The 15036-nt window shown below is 36.7% G+C and overlaps 1 protein-coding gene and 1 pseudogene across 2 annotated transcripts in view; both read right to left on the bottom strand.

Moving 5' to 3' along the window:
- The window catches only part of PIGU (phosphatidylinositol glycan anchor biosynthesis, class U), a 98440-nt gene that overhangs the window by 21987 nt on the left and 61417 nt on the right, over positions 1 to 15036 (bottom strand). The window lies entirely within an intron of this gene.
- LOC103589301 lies at positions 11636 to 11954 on the bottom strand (annotated as a pseudogene).

Genomic DNA, 15036 nt, shown 5'->3' on the forward strand with positions numbered 1-15036 from the left:
ATACGTCTTTATGGCTCACAATAAAAAGGATGGTTTTTACCAATTGTCTCCAAAACAGTCTCTTGTTATGCAAGGAGTACAGTTCTTTCCATTCATACAAGAGTTCAGTAGTTGCTTCCCTGACTGCAAAGGTGATCTCATTTACTTGAGTAGCACCTGAGAGCAGCTTTGAGTTAGAAATGTGTTATACCCACATAAGAGTATTGTGTGGGGCTGTTCAACACAAATGTAACTTTTTTTTGGGGGGGGGGGCTGGCCAGTACGGGGATCTGAACCCGTGACCTTGCTGTTATAAGGCTGCACTCTAACTAACTGAGCTAACCAGCCAGCCCCTAACAATGTGTTTTTTGTGAATGAGAGTTGGCATGTCAGAAGCATCCTCAAGAAAAATAGTTAGTGTAATTGTCAAGATTTGTTTTCTAAAGTTGATACTGTGCGGGGCTGGCCCGGTGGCACACTGCTACAGTGTGCCGCTTGGGAGCGCGACGGCGCTCCCGCCGAGGGTTCGGATCCCACGTACAGACCGGTCGCTCACTGGCTGAGCGAGGTGCGGGCGCAACACCGAGGGTTGCAATCCCGTTGCCGGTCCCGGCCCAGTACGGGCGCGACACTGAGGGTTGCGATCCGTTGCCAGTCACGATAAAAGACAAAAAGGAAAAAAAAAAAAAAGTTGATACTGTGGGTTATTTTTGTGAATAGCCTGATGATTGAAACCTTTTTTTCTCAAACTAAACAAGTCCTTATTAAACCAAGAATTTGGAGAAAAAATAAATTTTAAAAAGTTTGAAGTATGGGCCGGCCCGTGGCTCACTCGGTAGAGTGCGGTGCTGATAACACCAAGGCCGCAGGTTCGGATCCTATATAGGGATGGCCAGTTAGGTCACTTGGGAGAGTGTGGTGCTGACAACACCAAGCCAAGGGTTGAGATCCCCTTACCGGTCTTCTTTTAAAAAAAAAAAAAAAAAAGAAAAAGTTTGAAGTATACATCTTCTGACCTCAGACCTAGTAACACCATTTCTCGGTATGTATCCTGGAGACATGTTGCACAAGATACAAAGAAAGGATATGCATTGCACCATTGTTTGGAATATCAAGAAAAAAATTCTTTCAATAGAGGAATAAACAAATTGTGGTATAAAGGCATAATTTCTGGACACATTCAGGTTAAATGAATAAGCTGTATCTATCTATGTATGTCAACATGGCTAGACCTCAGGAATATGAGGGTAGTTATAATAGAAAGTTGCTATACAATCCATACAATATCAAGATATTTATATAATATTTTGAGGTTATACAAAATAATACTATGTATTATTTACAGATACATATGAATATGTGTGTAAAAGTTTTATAAAACAAATTAGAAAGATATAAAGTTATAATAGATTTAGCCTCCTGGAAAAGAGAGGGAAACATAATTGGAACCTAAGAAACTTTATAATATTTTATTAAACATGACAAAAGCAAATAGGAAACAACATGGCAAAATCTTAATATATGTTTACTCTGGGTAGTAAGTATATGGATGTTCCTATACTATTTTCTCTATTCTTCCTTCATTAACTTTTTTGTTGTTGTTGTTGGCTGGTACAGGGACTGAATCCCAGACTGTGGTGATATCAGCACCACAGTCTAACCAACTCAGCTAACTGGTCAGCTTCTTCATAAAAAATTTTTTCCTCAAAAAAAAAGTAAGATGCTGTGGGACGAGAAATAAAATTTAGAATTTGTTCTAAGGAAAAGGAAAATAAGAAATACCAAAAAAAGTATGCAATAAGAAAACAGAAATGAATTCAAACATCACAAACAATTCAAAAGAACCAAACTCTGTAACTAAAAATCATATTGTCAAGAAAAAATATGAGTTATATAGCTACAAGCTATTTACAAGAGATATACCCAAAAACACAAGATACAGAAAAGTTGAAAATCAAAGGATTAAAAAAGATATGCCAGGGGCTGGCCCGGTGGCGCACTGGATAGTGCGCCGCTTGGGAAGCGCGGCGGCGCTCCCGCCCGAGGGTTCGGATCCCACATACAGACCGGTTCCCGCTCGCTGGCTGAGCGAGGCGCGGGAGCAACGCCGAGGGTTTTCTTTGGCCGGCCCGGTGGCGCACTGGATAGTGCGCCGCTTGGGAAGCGCGGCGGCGCTCCCGCCCGAGGGTTCGGATCCCACATACAGACCGGTTCCCGCTCGCTGGCTGAGCGAGGCGCGGGAGCAACGCCGAGGGTTGCGATCCCGTTGCCGGTCCCCAGTCCGGTGCGGGGGCAACACTGAGGGTTGCGATCCGTTGCCGGACACGGAAAAAGACAAAAGACAAAAAAAAAAAAAAAGATATGCCAGGTAAACACTAACCAAAAGAAAAGTAGTGTGGTTGTACTGTTACCAGATAAAACAGACCTTTATGTAAAAAATTATTACAGAGATAAAGACAGTCCATAATGATAAAAGGTTAAATTCATTAGAAAGACATAACAATTCTAAACTTGCGTGTACCTAATAATAGAGTCTCAAAATATATAAAATAAAAATGGACTGAGCTACAAAGGCAAAAAAGACAAATCTGTCACCTATGGATTATTGATAGATCAAGCAGGCAAAAGTCAGTTATCAAGTAGGAAATATGAATAAGCACTTAATAAGTTTGATCTCATAAGATCTTATAAAACATACTTATATAGAACAGTGTACCTAATAACTGGATAATTCACATTCACTTCAAGCATTTTGGGGGCATTTACAAAAACACTGCATGTCTAAGTCAGGCCATAAAGCAATACCAACAAACTTCGAGGTATCTGTATCATTATAGACCGCATTCTCCAATCATAATGCAAACAATGGAAATCATTAATAAAAAGATAACCTAAAAATACATTAGAAAAAAAATGTTTTACCTCACGTACTTATTTGTGGGGAAAACACTTAAAATCTACTCTCTTAATAATTTTCAAGTATACAGTACATTGTTATTAACTATAGTCTCCATGTTTGTAATAAATCTCTTGAACTACATTAGAAAATTTTAAAACAATTTTCCAAATAACCCAGGGATTAAAGAAGAAATGATAATATAAAATTTTGATGTTTGAAATTAAGAAAATACCTCATATCACTGTTTGTGTAATGTAGATGAAACAGTACTCTAAGGAAAAAGTACAGCCTTATAAACTTATACTGGAATAGAAGAAAGAATGAAAATAAATAAACTAAACATCTATTTTTAGATATTTAAGAAAAACAGAACAAACCCCAAAAGAAGGAAATAATAAAAGAGCAGAATTTGTTTTAAAAAAAAAAAAATTACAATATAAGAAACTGACAAAACCAAAAAGCTAATTCTTAGAAGTGACTGTGATTAATGAGTCTCTGGTAAGACTAATCAAGAAAAAAGAGAGAATAAACAATATTAGGAAGGTAAAAGGGGATATAACTATGGATGTATCAGGGATAAGAAATAAAATATAAAAAACTTATGCCAATGTGTTTAAAAACGTATGTGAAATGTAAACATTCTATAAAAATATAAATAAAGTGTTCAATGAAAAATGCCAGTGTTGCCTTTTCCCCCTCCTTGCCATGTGACACGCTGAGTCATCACAGGACTCTGCAGAGACTCCTCACCAAGAAGGCCCTCACCAGACATGCCTCTGGACCCTGGACCTCCCAGCCTCCACAACTGAGAATGGATACCACTGAAGTTCCTGATATGGAAACAAAAATGCACTGTCTTAACCAGTAGACACAGCTCCTGAAATAACCAACCTCATTCCATTGCCTACCCTGGAAGAGAACAGCTAAATCCAAGGGTCAAAACGATAGAAGAAAAACATAATTTGGGGCCAGCTTGTGGCTTACTCGGGAGAGTGTGGTGCTGATAACACCAAGTCAAGGGTTAAGATCCCCTCACCAGTCATATTTATTTATTTATTTATTTATTTATTTTTTGTCTTTTTCCGTGTCCGGCAACGGATCGCAACCCTCAGTGTCGCCCCCGTACCGGACCGGGACCGGCAACGGGATCGCAACCCTCGGTGCTGCGCCCGCACCTCGCTCAGCCAGTGAGCGGGAACCGGTCTGTATGTGGGATCCGAACCCTCGGCGGGAGCGCCTCCGCGCTTCCCAAGCGGCGCACTAGCGCAGTGCGCCACCGGGCCGGCCCATATATTTAAAACAAAACAAAACAAAACATAATTTTAAACTTCTAAGAGGTATTATAAATGAGGGGGACTGAAGCAAAGATGTTTAAAAACAGCTTGGTCCTTTATTTTTAAACAAGAGTTTTCCTGATGACTTGAGCTCATTTGTTATTCAATTTTACTTCCCCGTCAGTGCTAAAGATCTGAAAGTTTTTGACAGGTTTCAGTGGAATAATTTAAGTGCTCTAATAGAAAGGCCAGACAGGCACATTATATAAATTCATTCTAAGTCAACCAGAAGTTTTACAAAATAAGAGAATCTGTGGTTTGAGAAGAGAGAATGCATACAATGGGAGTGTGTATTAGTCCAGGATGTCCTTCCAATGGACAATGTTGGTGACTCTGCCCAGACCCTAATTTCACACCTTCATATAAATTGAGTCATCATGTCATAACTGTGGTAGACCTGTCTCTGTGCATTTACCAATTTTTGATGAAGTTTATTCAAATATTACAGAAGCTATCCATTTGAAAATGGTCGTTGGTTGGCACTTTCTTTGAAGATGATCATAAGTAAAGTTACTATTTGTTGCATGTGTTATATGAGTGTGTGCACAGTAAGTGTTCAATAAATAAGAATCCCCCTCCCCCACAAAAAAGCCAATGTCATTAAAAAGAAAGGTAGATATCAAACAGATGATAATGAAATATAATACATAATCCTTGATTAGACCCTGAACCCACCCCACCCTTCCGCTCAAATCCTATAAAGGTCACATATAAATTGGAGAATTTGAATTTGAAGTGTACACATTAGATAATATTATTCTATTAAAGTTAAACTTCTTCAGTGTGCTAATACTGCTGTGGTTATATAGAGAATGCCCTAGTTCTTAAGCGTTACCTTCTGAATTAGGGTTGATATGTCTTGTTGTCTACATCTTCCCTGCAAATGAGTCAGGAAAAAAAACCCAACTCTATTTCTAAATAGATATACATAATGTGGCAAAATGAAAACTAGGTAATCTACAAAGAGGTATTTATTATACTACTCATTCAACTTTTCTAAAAGCATAAAAATAAAAAATTAAGGAAAAACATCCAAGAGGAAACAAAAAAGTTGAATGGCCCTCTAATCATTAAAGAAATTGAATTAGTAATGAGAAATTCTCCCACAAAGAGCAGGCCCAGCCAGTTTTACAGGAAAGTTCTAATAATATTCAAGAAGTAGATGATTCTAATCTTACATTAACTCTTTCATAGCAGATGCTACAAGCTTGATACCAAAACCATTTACCCAACACAAATGCAAAAATGTTAAACAAAATGCATCTAATATAAATCAGCAATGCATAAAAAAGATCATGATAAAGTTGGGTTATGACCAGGTTAGGTTTATTCCAAGAATTCAAGGTTAGTTCAACATAAGAAAAGCAAGCTATTAATATACGTATCACAAACAGCTTAAGGAAATCATAGTAGTATCTTGATATATGCAGAAAGGTAAAGAAATTTAATAACTATTCATGATAAAAATCACTCAAACAATAAAAGAATTCAGTGAAGTAGGATATAAAATTTACATACAAATTGCCTTCATATGTACCAATATTAAACAATTAAAGAACAAAATGGTAGAGAAAAACATATGTAAAACAACATGAAGGAACATTAAAACAGAATTAAATTTAAGAAGAAATGTGCTAAACCTATACAAAGAGAATTTTAAAACACTCCTAAAAGACATCAAACTAGACTTGAACAAATGGAAAGGTATCCTTTGTTCTTGTTTAGGATGATTCAACATTAGAAAAAGGTTAGTCCTCCCTAAATTAATTTATAAATTCAATGCAATAATGCAATCCCAATAAAAATAACAATAAGCCATTTTATGGAATTATACAAGATATTAAAGTTCATATGGAAAAATAAACATGTAAGAATAGCTAAGAAGATATTGATAAGGAAAAATCATAAAAGGGGATGAGCCCTATCAGGCATTAAGATTTACCATAAAACCTCTATAATTAAAACAGTATACGGCTGGCCAGTTAGCTTGGTTGGTTAGAGCATGGTGTTATAACACCAAGGTCAAGAAACAGTACAGTACTGGCACCTTAACAGACTTTATTCTACTTAGACTAGTAGAATAAAATGGAAAGTTCAGCATTAGATCAAAATACACATGGCAATTTAGTATATGACAGGTGGCATATCACTGTGAGAAAGATGACCTTTTTAATCAACGGTGCCAGGATAACAGGTAACCATTTGGAAAAGATAAAATCTGACCAATACCTCCTACCACTCACAAGAATAAACTCCAAATGGATTAGGGATCTAAATTTCTTTTTTACCCAAAACCACAAAGTACAAGGAAAAAAACATGGTAAATTCATCTTTAACCCTACTGTTGGAAAAAGCACAAATTCCAGAGGCAATAAAAGACAAGACTGATTAGATTTGATTACATAAAAATAAAACATCTCACATGACAAATATATCATAAACAAAATAAGAATATATGTCGACACAAAAACTTGTACATGAATTTTCAGATCAGCATTATTCAAAATAACCAAAAATTGGAAACAACCCAAATGCTTATCAACTGGTAAATGGATAAATAAAATATGATACATCCATATAATGGGATAAAATACAGCAAAAAAAAAAAAAAGAAGAAGAAGTACTAGGAAATGCTACAGCAGGGATAAACCTTGAAAAAATCACGCTAAGTGAAAAAAGCCAGTCACAAAAGGGTACATATTATACGATTCCATTTATACGACATATCCAAAATAAGAAAATCTATAAAGACAGAAAGTAGAAGAGTGGTTGCTTAGGGCTGAGGGGGAAGGGGACATTGGGGAAAAATGGGGAGTGACTGCTAATGGGTATGGGGTTTCTTTTTGGATGATAAAAATGCTCCAGAATTAATTGTGGTGATGGCTGTACAACTCTCTGAATAATCCTAAAAGTCATTGAATTGTACATTTTAAATAGGTAAATTATATGTCATCTAAATTATATCTTAATAAAACATAGAAGCTGTTAAAAAAACACCCTAAACATTTGGATCTCCTTACTGGCCAGCTACCCCAAACAAACAGACAAACAAAAAACACCCTAAACAAAATCAAAAGACAGCAGAAAAAAATTTTTGCCAACAATGGGTAAGACTTCTAGTACATAAAAGATTCTTAAAAATTGAGGGAATTCGTGTCCCACTCCTGACACCAAAAATAATTTTTTTTGAGGGGAAAAAGGACCAAAATCCAATTAAAATATGAGGGGAAAAAATGAACAGAAATACATGAAGAAATGTCCAAACTCACTCATACTTAGAGAAATGCAAATTAAAACAACACTGAGATACATTTCTCATAATCAGACAATTTGTTGTTGTTGTTGTTGTTGTTGTGGCTGGCTGGTATAGGGATTGAACCCTGGATTTTGTGTTATCAACACCATGTTCTAACCAACTGAGCTAGTCAGCCAGCCCAGACTGGCAAAAATTTTAAATGTGATTAACACTTTCTGTTAGCAAGGTTGTGGGAAAACAAGCACTCTCTTACACTACTGGTGGGAAAAAAAAAATTTGTACAATCCTTCTATAGGGAAATTTGGCAAAACCTAACAAAATTACATACACACTTACCTTTGGATCCAGTAATTCCACTTCTAGAAATCTACCTTGAAGATATACCTCCGACAATATAAAAATACATATACACAGGGTTACTCACTGAAGCATTATTTGTAAATGCAAAACACTGGAAACTATCTAAACTCCCATACAGAGTAGAGAGGTATGTCCACACAATGGAGTACTATGCAGCTAAAAAAAAAAATGAGGGAGTTCTCTGTGTACTGATATGGAGTAATTTCCAGGAAATAATGTTAAGTGAAAAAAAGGAAAGAGCTAAAGAGTATGTTACCCTTCATATAAAAAAAGGGGTATAAAAAATATAGTAGATAATCTTTTCACTGGCACAAAAGGATAAACCAGAAACTACAGAAAATAGTTACCAGAGGTGAGAGGGAAAGGACTAGAAAGAAAAAAACAGGATAGCAGGGATGAGAACAAAATAATACTTCAGTGAATTCTTTTGGTTTGTTTGGTTGATTTTTTGGTAGCTAGCCAGTACAGCGACAGAACCCTGGACCTTGGTGTTATCAGCACCATGCTCTAACCAATTGAGCTAACCAGACAGCTTGAATATGTCTTTTTGTATATCCCACTCTTAGAACCACTGTAATAGTTCATATTCCTTTCACATACCCCCCAAATAAGCAAACAATTAAAATCAACCAGGATATGGGGAGAATCCAAACGAATACAAACACTAACAAATGAACCTAATATTACAAATTAATAACATAACCACAGTGAAGGGCCATAGGGGGGGTGGGGGAGGGAGAACTAACCTATGAAAAAAAGAAACGACAGAATTCTGTAAGGCTAAAGACAAAAAGAACTAAATATAAATGTTATAATCAAGTCAGTACATGTATTTCTCACAGGGATATTTCTCATAGCAATTCTGAAACTACTTTATGTGCATACTAAAATTGAATAAGCAAATATGAAAAAAATCTCAATTGCAGATAATGAAAGCTGGGTTTCTTACTGTTAGAGAAAGAAATTATAAACAAGGAGAAGGGAGAGACTAAATGAAACCCTTTGGTGTAGGACCGAAATCAGAAGTATCAGCATAAACAGATGAAAAGTATTGAGATCAGAGGTATCAGTATAAACAGATATGGAAGATAAGGAAATATAGATATGTGGGTACATATGTATATTTCATTGCTCTGTCTGCTAAGGGGGCCCAGGAGCAATGATATTCTAGTAACAATAAGCATATCTAGCACCCAGATCTTGGTTTTTTGTTGTTTTTTTTTTAAAGATGACCGGTAAAGGGATCTTAACCCTTGACTTGGTGTTGTCAGCACCACACTCTCCCAAGTGAGCCATGGGCCAGCCCTCAGATCTTGGTTTTTTGTTGTTTTTTTTGTAAAGATGACCGGTAAAGGGATCTTAACCCTTGACTTGGTGTTGTCAGCACCACACTCTCCCAAGTGACCTAACTGGCCATCCCTATATAGGGATCTGAACCCATGGCCTTAGTGTTGTCAGCACCACACTCTCCCAAGTGAGCCATGGGCCAGCCCTCAGATCTTGGTTTTTAAGCAGTATTCTCCAATAAAAGGAAACAGGGATCCTTAGAGAAGTAGTTGATTTCAGGGTTGAGGCAGGGGAAATGTGAGTACAAGATTAGGCTGGAACATCTTGTGGTACCAGAAAGAAAGGAAATGCTCAAAAATATATGCGGGCATATCAAAAGAACACAGGAGACAATATGAAAGAGTTCCTAATGGTCAAAGCTAGAAAAATTTGTACAACAAGCTAAGTGTACTGGACATAAATTTTTTTTGAGGTGAAATTCACATAACATACATTTAACCAAATTATACAAACCAGTGACATTTAGTGCATTCACAATGTTGTACACCCACCGCCTCTCCAGTTTCAAATTGTTTTCCTCACCCAAGTGAACACCTGAACACCTGGTAACCATTAAGATTAAGTGATCACTCCCCATTCCTCCCTTTCCCATTCCCTGGCAACCACTAATCTGCTTTCTGTGTCTATGGATTTGCTTATTCTGGGTATTTCATATAAAAGAATCATACAACATGTGACCTTTTGTGTCTGGCTTTTTCACTTAATAAAGTTTTTGAGGTTCAGCCAAGTTGTAGCATGTATCAGTACTTAATTCCTTTTTATAGTTGAATAATATTCCATTTCATGGATATATCACGATTTGTTTATCCATTAATCTGTTGGTGGACATTTGGGTTATTTCCACCTTTGCTATTATAAATAGTACTGCTATGAACATTCATGAACAAGTATTTGTTTGAGTAACTGTTTTCAATTCTTTTGTGTATATATCTAGGCGTGGAATTACTGAGCCATAATGTAATTTTATGTCTAACTTTTTTTTTTTTTTTTTTTTTTTAAAGATGACCGGTAAGGGGATTTTAACCCTTGACTTGGTGCTGTCAGCACCACACTCTCCAAAGTGACCTAACCGGCCATCCCTATATAGGGATCCGAACCCATGGCCTTGGTGTTATCAGCACCACACTCTCCCAAGTGAGCCAGGGCCAGCCCCTAATATGTTTAATTTTTTGAAGAACCATCAAACTGTTTTCCATAGCATCTGCACCATTTTACATTCTCACAAGCAATGTATAAGAGTTCTATTATCCATTTTTGTTTTTTTATTATAACCATCCTAGTGGGTGTGAAGTGGTATGTCATTGTGGTTTTGACTTGCATTTCCTTAGTAACCAATGATGCTGAACATTTTTTCATATGCTTATTGACCATATGTATATCTTCTTTGAAGAAATGTCTATTCAAGTCTTTTGAGTATTTTTTTAATCGGGTTATGTTGTCTTTCTGTTGTTGAGTTAAAAAAGTTCTTTATATATTCTAGATACTAATCCCTTATTAAACATATGATTTGCCAATATTTTCTCCCACACTTTTTGGTGTGCGGGCAGGGGTGGGGAGGCAGCTAGCCAGTATGGGGATCCAAATCTTTGACCTTGGTGTTATCAACACCATGCTCTAACCAACTGAGCTAACCAGCCACCCTCCTCTCCCATTCTTTATCTTTTTACTTTCTTGCTGGTATCCTTTGAAGCATAAACAAAACTTTTTAATCTCCACATAGTCCAATTTACCTATTTTTTCTTTTGTTGCTCAGACTTTTAGTGTCAAATCTAAGAATGCACTGCCAAAATGAAGTCATGAAGATTTGCCACTGTGTTGTCCTCTAACAGTTTTAGCTCTTATGTTTAGGTTGTTGATCCATTTTGAATAAATATTTATATATGGAGTGAGGCAGGAACCCAACTTCATTCTTTTGCATATGGTTATCCAGTTGTCCCGGTGCCCTTTGTTGAAAAGACAATTCTTTCCTCATGGAATTGGTCTTAGCACCCTTGTCAAAAATCATTTGGTTACAGTATTGGATTTTAATCCATAGAATAAACTTCATATTTATGAGATCATACTAATAAAAATAGTCAAATAAATAAATAAATTTTGGAGAAGGGACAACAGCTGTTCCTCAGATTAGGATCCAATTAATAAATACAGAAATAAGGAGGGAAATAGAGAATCACCACTTGGTAATAATTGTTACAGATAACAACTAATGGATTCTAAAATTAGTAGGTGAAAATCTGAGGAGAAACAGACTTGTATAATCTCAAAGCACCTTTCCCAAGATACCAACTACAAAACAAAAGATAAAAATTTTGCCAGGTGGAGAAATCTCGAAGACACCAACTCAACCAAGTGATCAAGGTAAACATCACCATAGATAAAATATAGACAGTATGTACCCTTTGACATGGTATACTGAGGACACAACATGCATTTTTTTTTCAGTTTATTATATTTTATTTATCAATGTAGGAAGTTCGCAGCCATCAGCAGTTCCAGTGCAATTTATGGTGCAACTGGGAATTCTGGAATGTCAGTGGAGCTGCTAGTGTAGCAAACCTTGTAGGTAAAATATACGCATACTTTTGATAGCATATGTGAAGGGATCTCTCTAAAATTGATCTCATTGGTTTCATTCTCAGCAAACTGACCTAAACCACTCAACATGGCTTTTATCATTCCTGACATTAGTGTATATTCTTTCTACAATAAATTTATGACCATCAGAAGACATCAATTTGACATACATGGCATCAGGGCCTTCACCGTTCTCTCCATTCATTATGTTCTTATGAAATTCTACTTTGCTTCCACAGAAACTTTAGTAGTTTTTCATCAGCCCTGCAGCCAGGTCCCCACATACCACTGCAGCCTTACTCCAGGGACACCCCCTAATACCTAGCTCCCAAAATGCATTTTTGCCAAAAATATGTAACTCCAGTCCAATCATGAGAAAATATATGACAATCTAAACTGAGATGCAATCAACAAAAATAACTTCAAAAGTTATGGATGACAAGAGAAGACTGAAGAATTGTCTCAGACTGGAGACTAAAGAGATATAACAACTAAATTCAACCTGGGATCCTGTAGACTCCTACCACACAAAAACTGCCTTAGTAGAAAAACTGGCGAAATTCTAATAAGGTCTGTAATTTAGTTAATAATATTACATAAATGTTCATTTTGTTGTTGTTGTTCTTGATAATTGTTCTGTGGTCATGTAAAATATTAACATTAGAGGAAGTGGGATGAGGAATACAAGGGAACTCTTTGTATTATCTTTGCAACTTTTCTGTAAGTCTAAGTTAATTCAAAACGAAGCGTTTTAAAACACAGAGATAAAACCATCTGTTATAGGGTTGGTTAAAAAATGCATACACACAATTTTAAAAATTAGAGAGCTCTATAGGGCTTGGTATGGAAAACAGTAGCCCTCTGCCTCTAAACTACATAAAGTCAAGTTTGTTAATTGTGATGTTTAAATAGTCTATATAATTATTATTTTTTTGGCTGCTTAATTTTACTTTAAGAGATGTATTAAAATTCTAACTATGAGGGTTGATTTATCAATTTCTCCTTCTAGCTGTGTTAATTTTTGTTTTCTATATTTTAAAGGTATCTTAACCCTGTGGTCCTTCACACACACTCAAATACCCACAGGACCAGGCAGGTAGCAAGGGAATGCAGTATGATAGAGATAAAGCATAGGGACTGTAGTAAAATGAAACTTCTGTCTACAGGGGACAGATTGGCTGGCTAGTTAGCTCACTTGAGAAAGCATGATGCTGGTAACACCAAGGTCAAGGATTCAGATCACTGTACCAGCCAGCTGCCCCAAAAAAATAATTAAAAAAAAATTTTAAATACAGAGGACAGATCTTCCAATTCTTCAAAAGAAGCCAGAAATATAAATTTTAACATGAATTTTTTAAGATGCTACAACTAATTAAACAAAAACAAAACACCAGGGGTTAAACAGAATACATCTGTGGGCCAGATTTGGTCCCTGGGTTTTGTACACCCTTAACTTGAAATATTTAACCAGCAGTTATAACATTCCAGAAGTCACACACTTGCTTAATATATAAAAAATATTTAGGAAAGTAAGAGAATTCTCAGACTGCTTCAGGAAAAGACAAACTATATTAAGGGAGGGGAGAAATTTATAACTATCTCCCTCTCCCTAACAGCAGTAGGGAGAAAAGCATTTTCTATACAGATACCATTTTCTTTCCTGGACTTAGTGTGAAAGGGAAAAAGTCAGTTATCAGAATAAACTCTTAAAGGGAACTGGAACCTAACAAAATTATTATACCTAAACTCTTAGAATCTTCAGAAGAGACCCAGGAGATATATTTTGCATGACAGGTATATTAAAGGCAACAAAATTGATGGAAACATTTATTGTAAATGCACGATTAAGCTTTTATCCTCATTTTTACCTGTTCTAAAAAAAAGCTAACAGCACTGCCACCTCTGCTCTGGTGCCCACCCTCCTGGAACAGCAGAGACAACAGAAAGCTACATGGGAAAGAAAAAGTAAGGTGTGAAAACTTTAAATATGGCCCCAGAGAAGGCCTAAGGAAGGCCCCAGTTATCAAGAAAGATCTAATTGGGTCTGGCTCCTTTGGTGCCAAGCCAGTATCATGTGACCTGCTCCAAGCTCCATAAAGTATAGAAATCACAGGATTAACCTTCTCAGTTCAAAGACAAGAGAAAGTCAGATTGGATTAAAGCAAAAACCAAAAGAGTGCTCACAAGGTATTTTCTCCTGCTGTCTGCTGCTGTCTTTGAAAGAAAATAAGGACCTCAAATTATCCAAGGGGGTCCAAGACTTTAGGAATCCCAACCAAAAGGAAGGAGAACTAGAAACCTCCTGGACTTCACCGTGAACTTCTTAGCAAGCCTGCCCCCTAGACTTCCCTGCCAGCCTCACAGCTTCAGCTTCTTCGTCCTGTGCACTTGGCCTATCCTTCACTGTAGCCTCTTGATCCTGTGCATGTTACGGCTCTCTATTTTATTCTGCATGCTATGGGATCATAATAGTTTAAGCTTTTAATTTGGAAACTAGGCTCTAAGCCAAGGTCAGAGGAATAGTAGAGTTGGGAGAGGGGACCAGATGGGTTCAAACTACCATTCTCACAAGTGACTCACCAGGGAGCTAGATGCAGCATCCTCTGCCTTTGAGCCTGTGTCTTACGTAGGGAAGAGAAAAATAACTTTGCCTCTGGCACTGGTGAGATACTAGCTACCTTTTGCACTCTGTAGAAATTCCACCAGCAGAATGGAGGAAGGTTTCTAGTGTCAAAGGAGGAAGTACAAACTAACTTTCACAGTTCCTTTCACTCCAGAAAATGAATTATTTTCTTTTACCCTCATCATCCCAAGTTCAGATGTCACCATGTCCTTTCTACAAATACTGGAATACTAATAACCCTAGCTAATACCTACTGAGCTCTTATCAGACTGTTCCAAATATCTGACATGTGTTAACCCTTTGCAGTGGGTATTATTATGCTATACCCATTTTATAAATGAGAAAACTGAGGAAGAGAGAAGTTAAATAATCACTTGGCCAGGGTCACAGAACTAATAAGTGTCCAAACCAAGATGTGAGAACCTGTATTCTATTTCCCCCTTTTTTATTATAAAATTTTCCAAACATGCAGAAGAGTTGAAAGAATACAATAATCAATCATATATTTGTTACCTAGATTAAATATTAACACCTTGCCATATTTTTTATCTTTCTGTGTGTATAAATTATTTTTGAAAAACTACTGGGCCCAGTGGCGCACTCGGTAGAGTGCGGTGCTTGGGAGCACAGTGGCGCTCCCGCCGAGGGGTCGGATCCCATATAG

The sequence above is a fragment of the Galeopterus variegatus genome, unplaced genomic scaffold, assembly GCF_000696425.1.
Source record: "Galeopterus variegatus unplaced genomic scaffold, G_variegatus-3.0.2 Scaffold670, whole genome shotgun sequence".
In the NCBI taxonomy this organism is placed as follows: domain Eukaryota; kingdom Metazoa; phylum Chordata; class Mammalia; order Dermoptera; family Cynocephalidae; genus Galeopterus; species Galeopterus variegatus.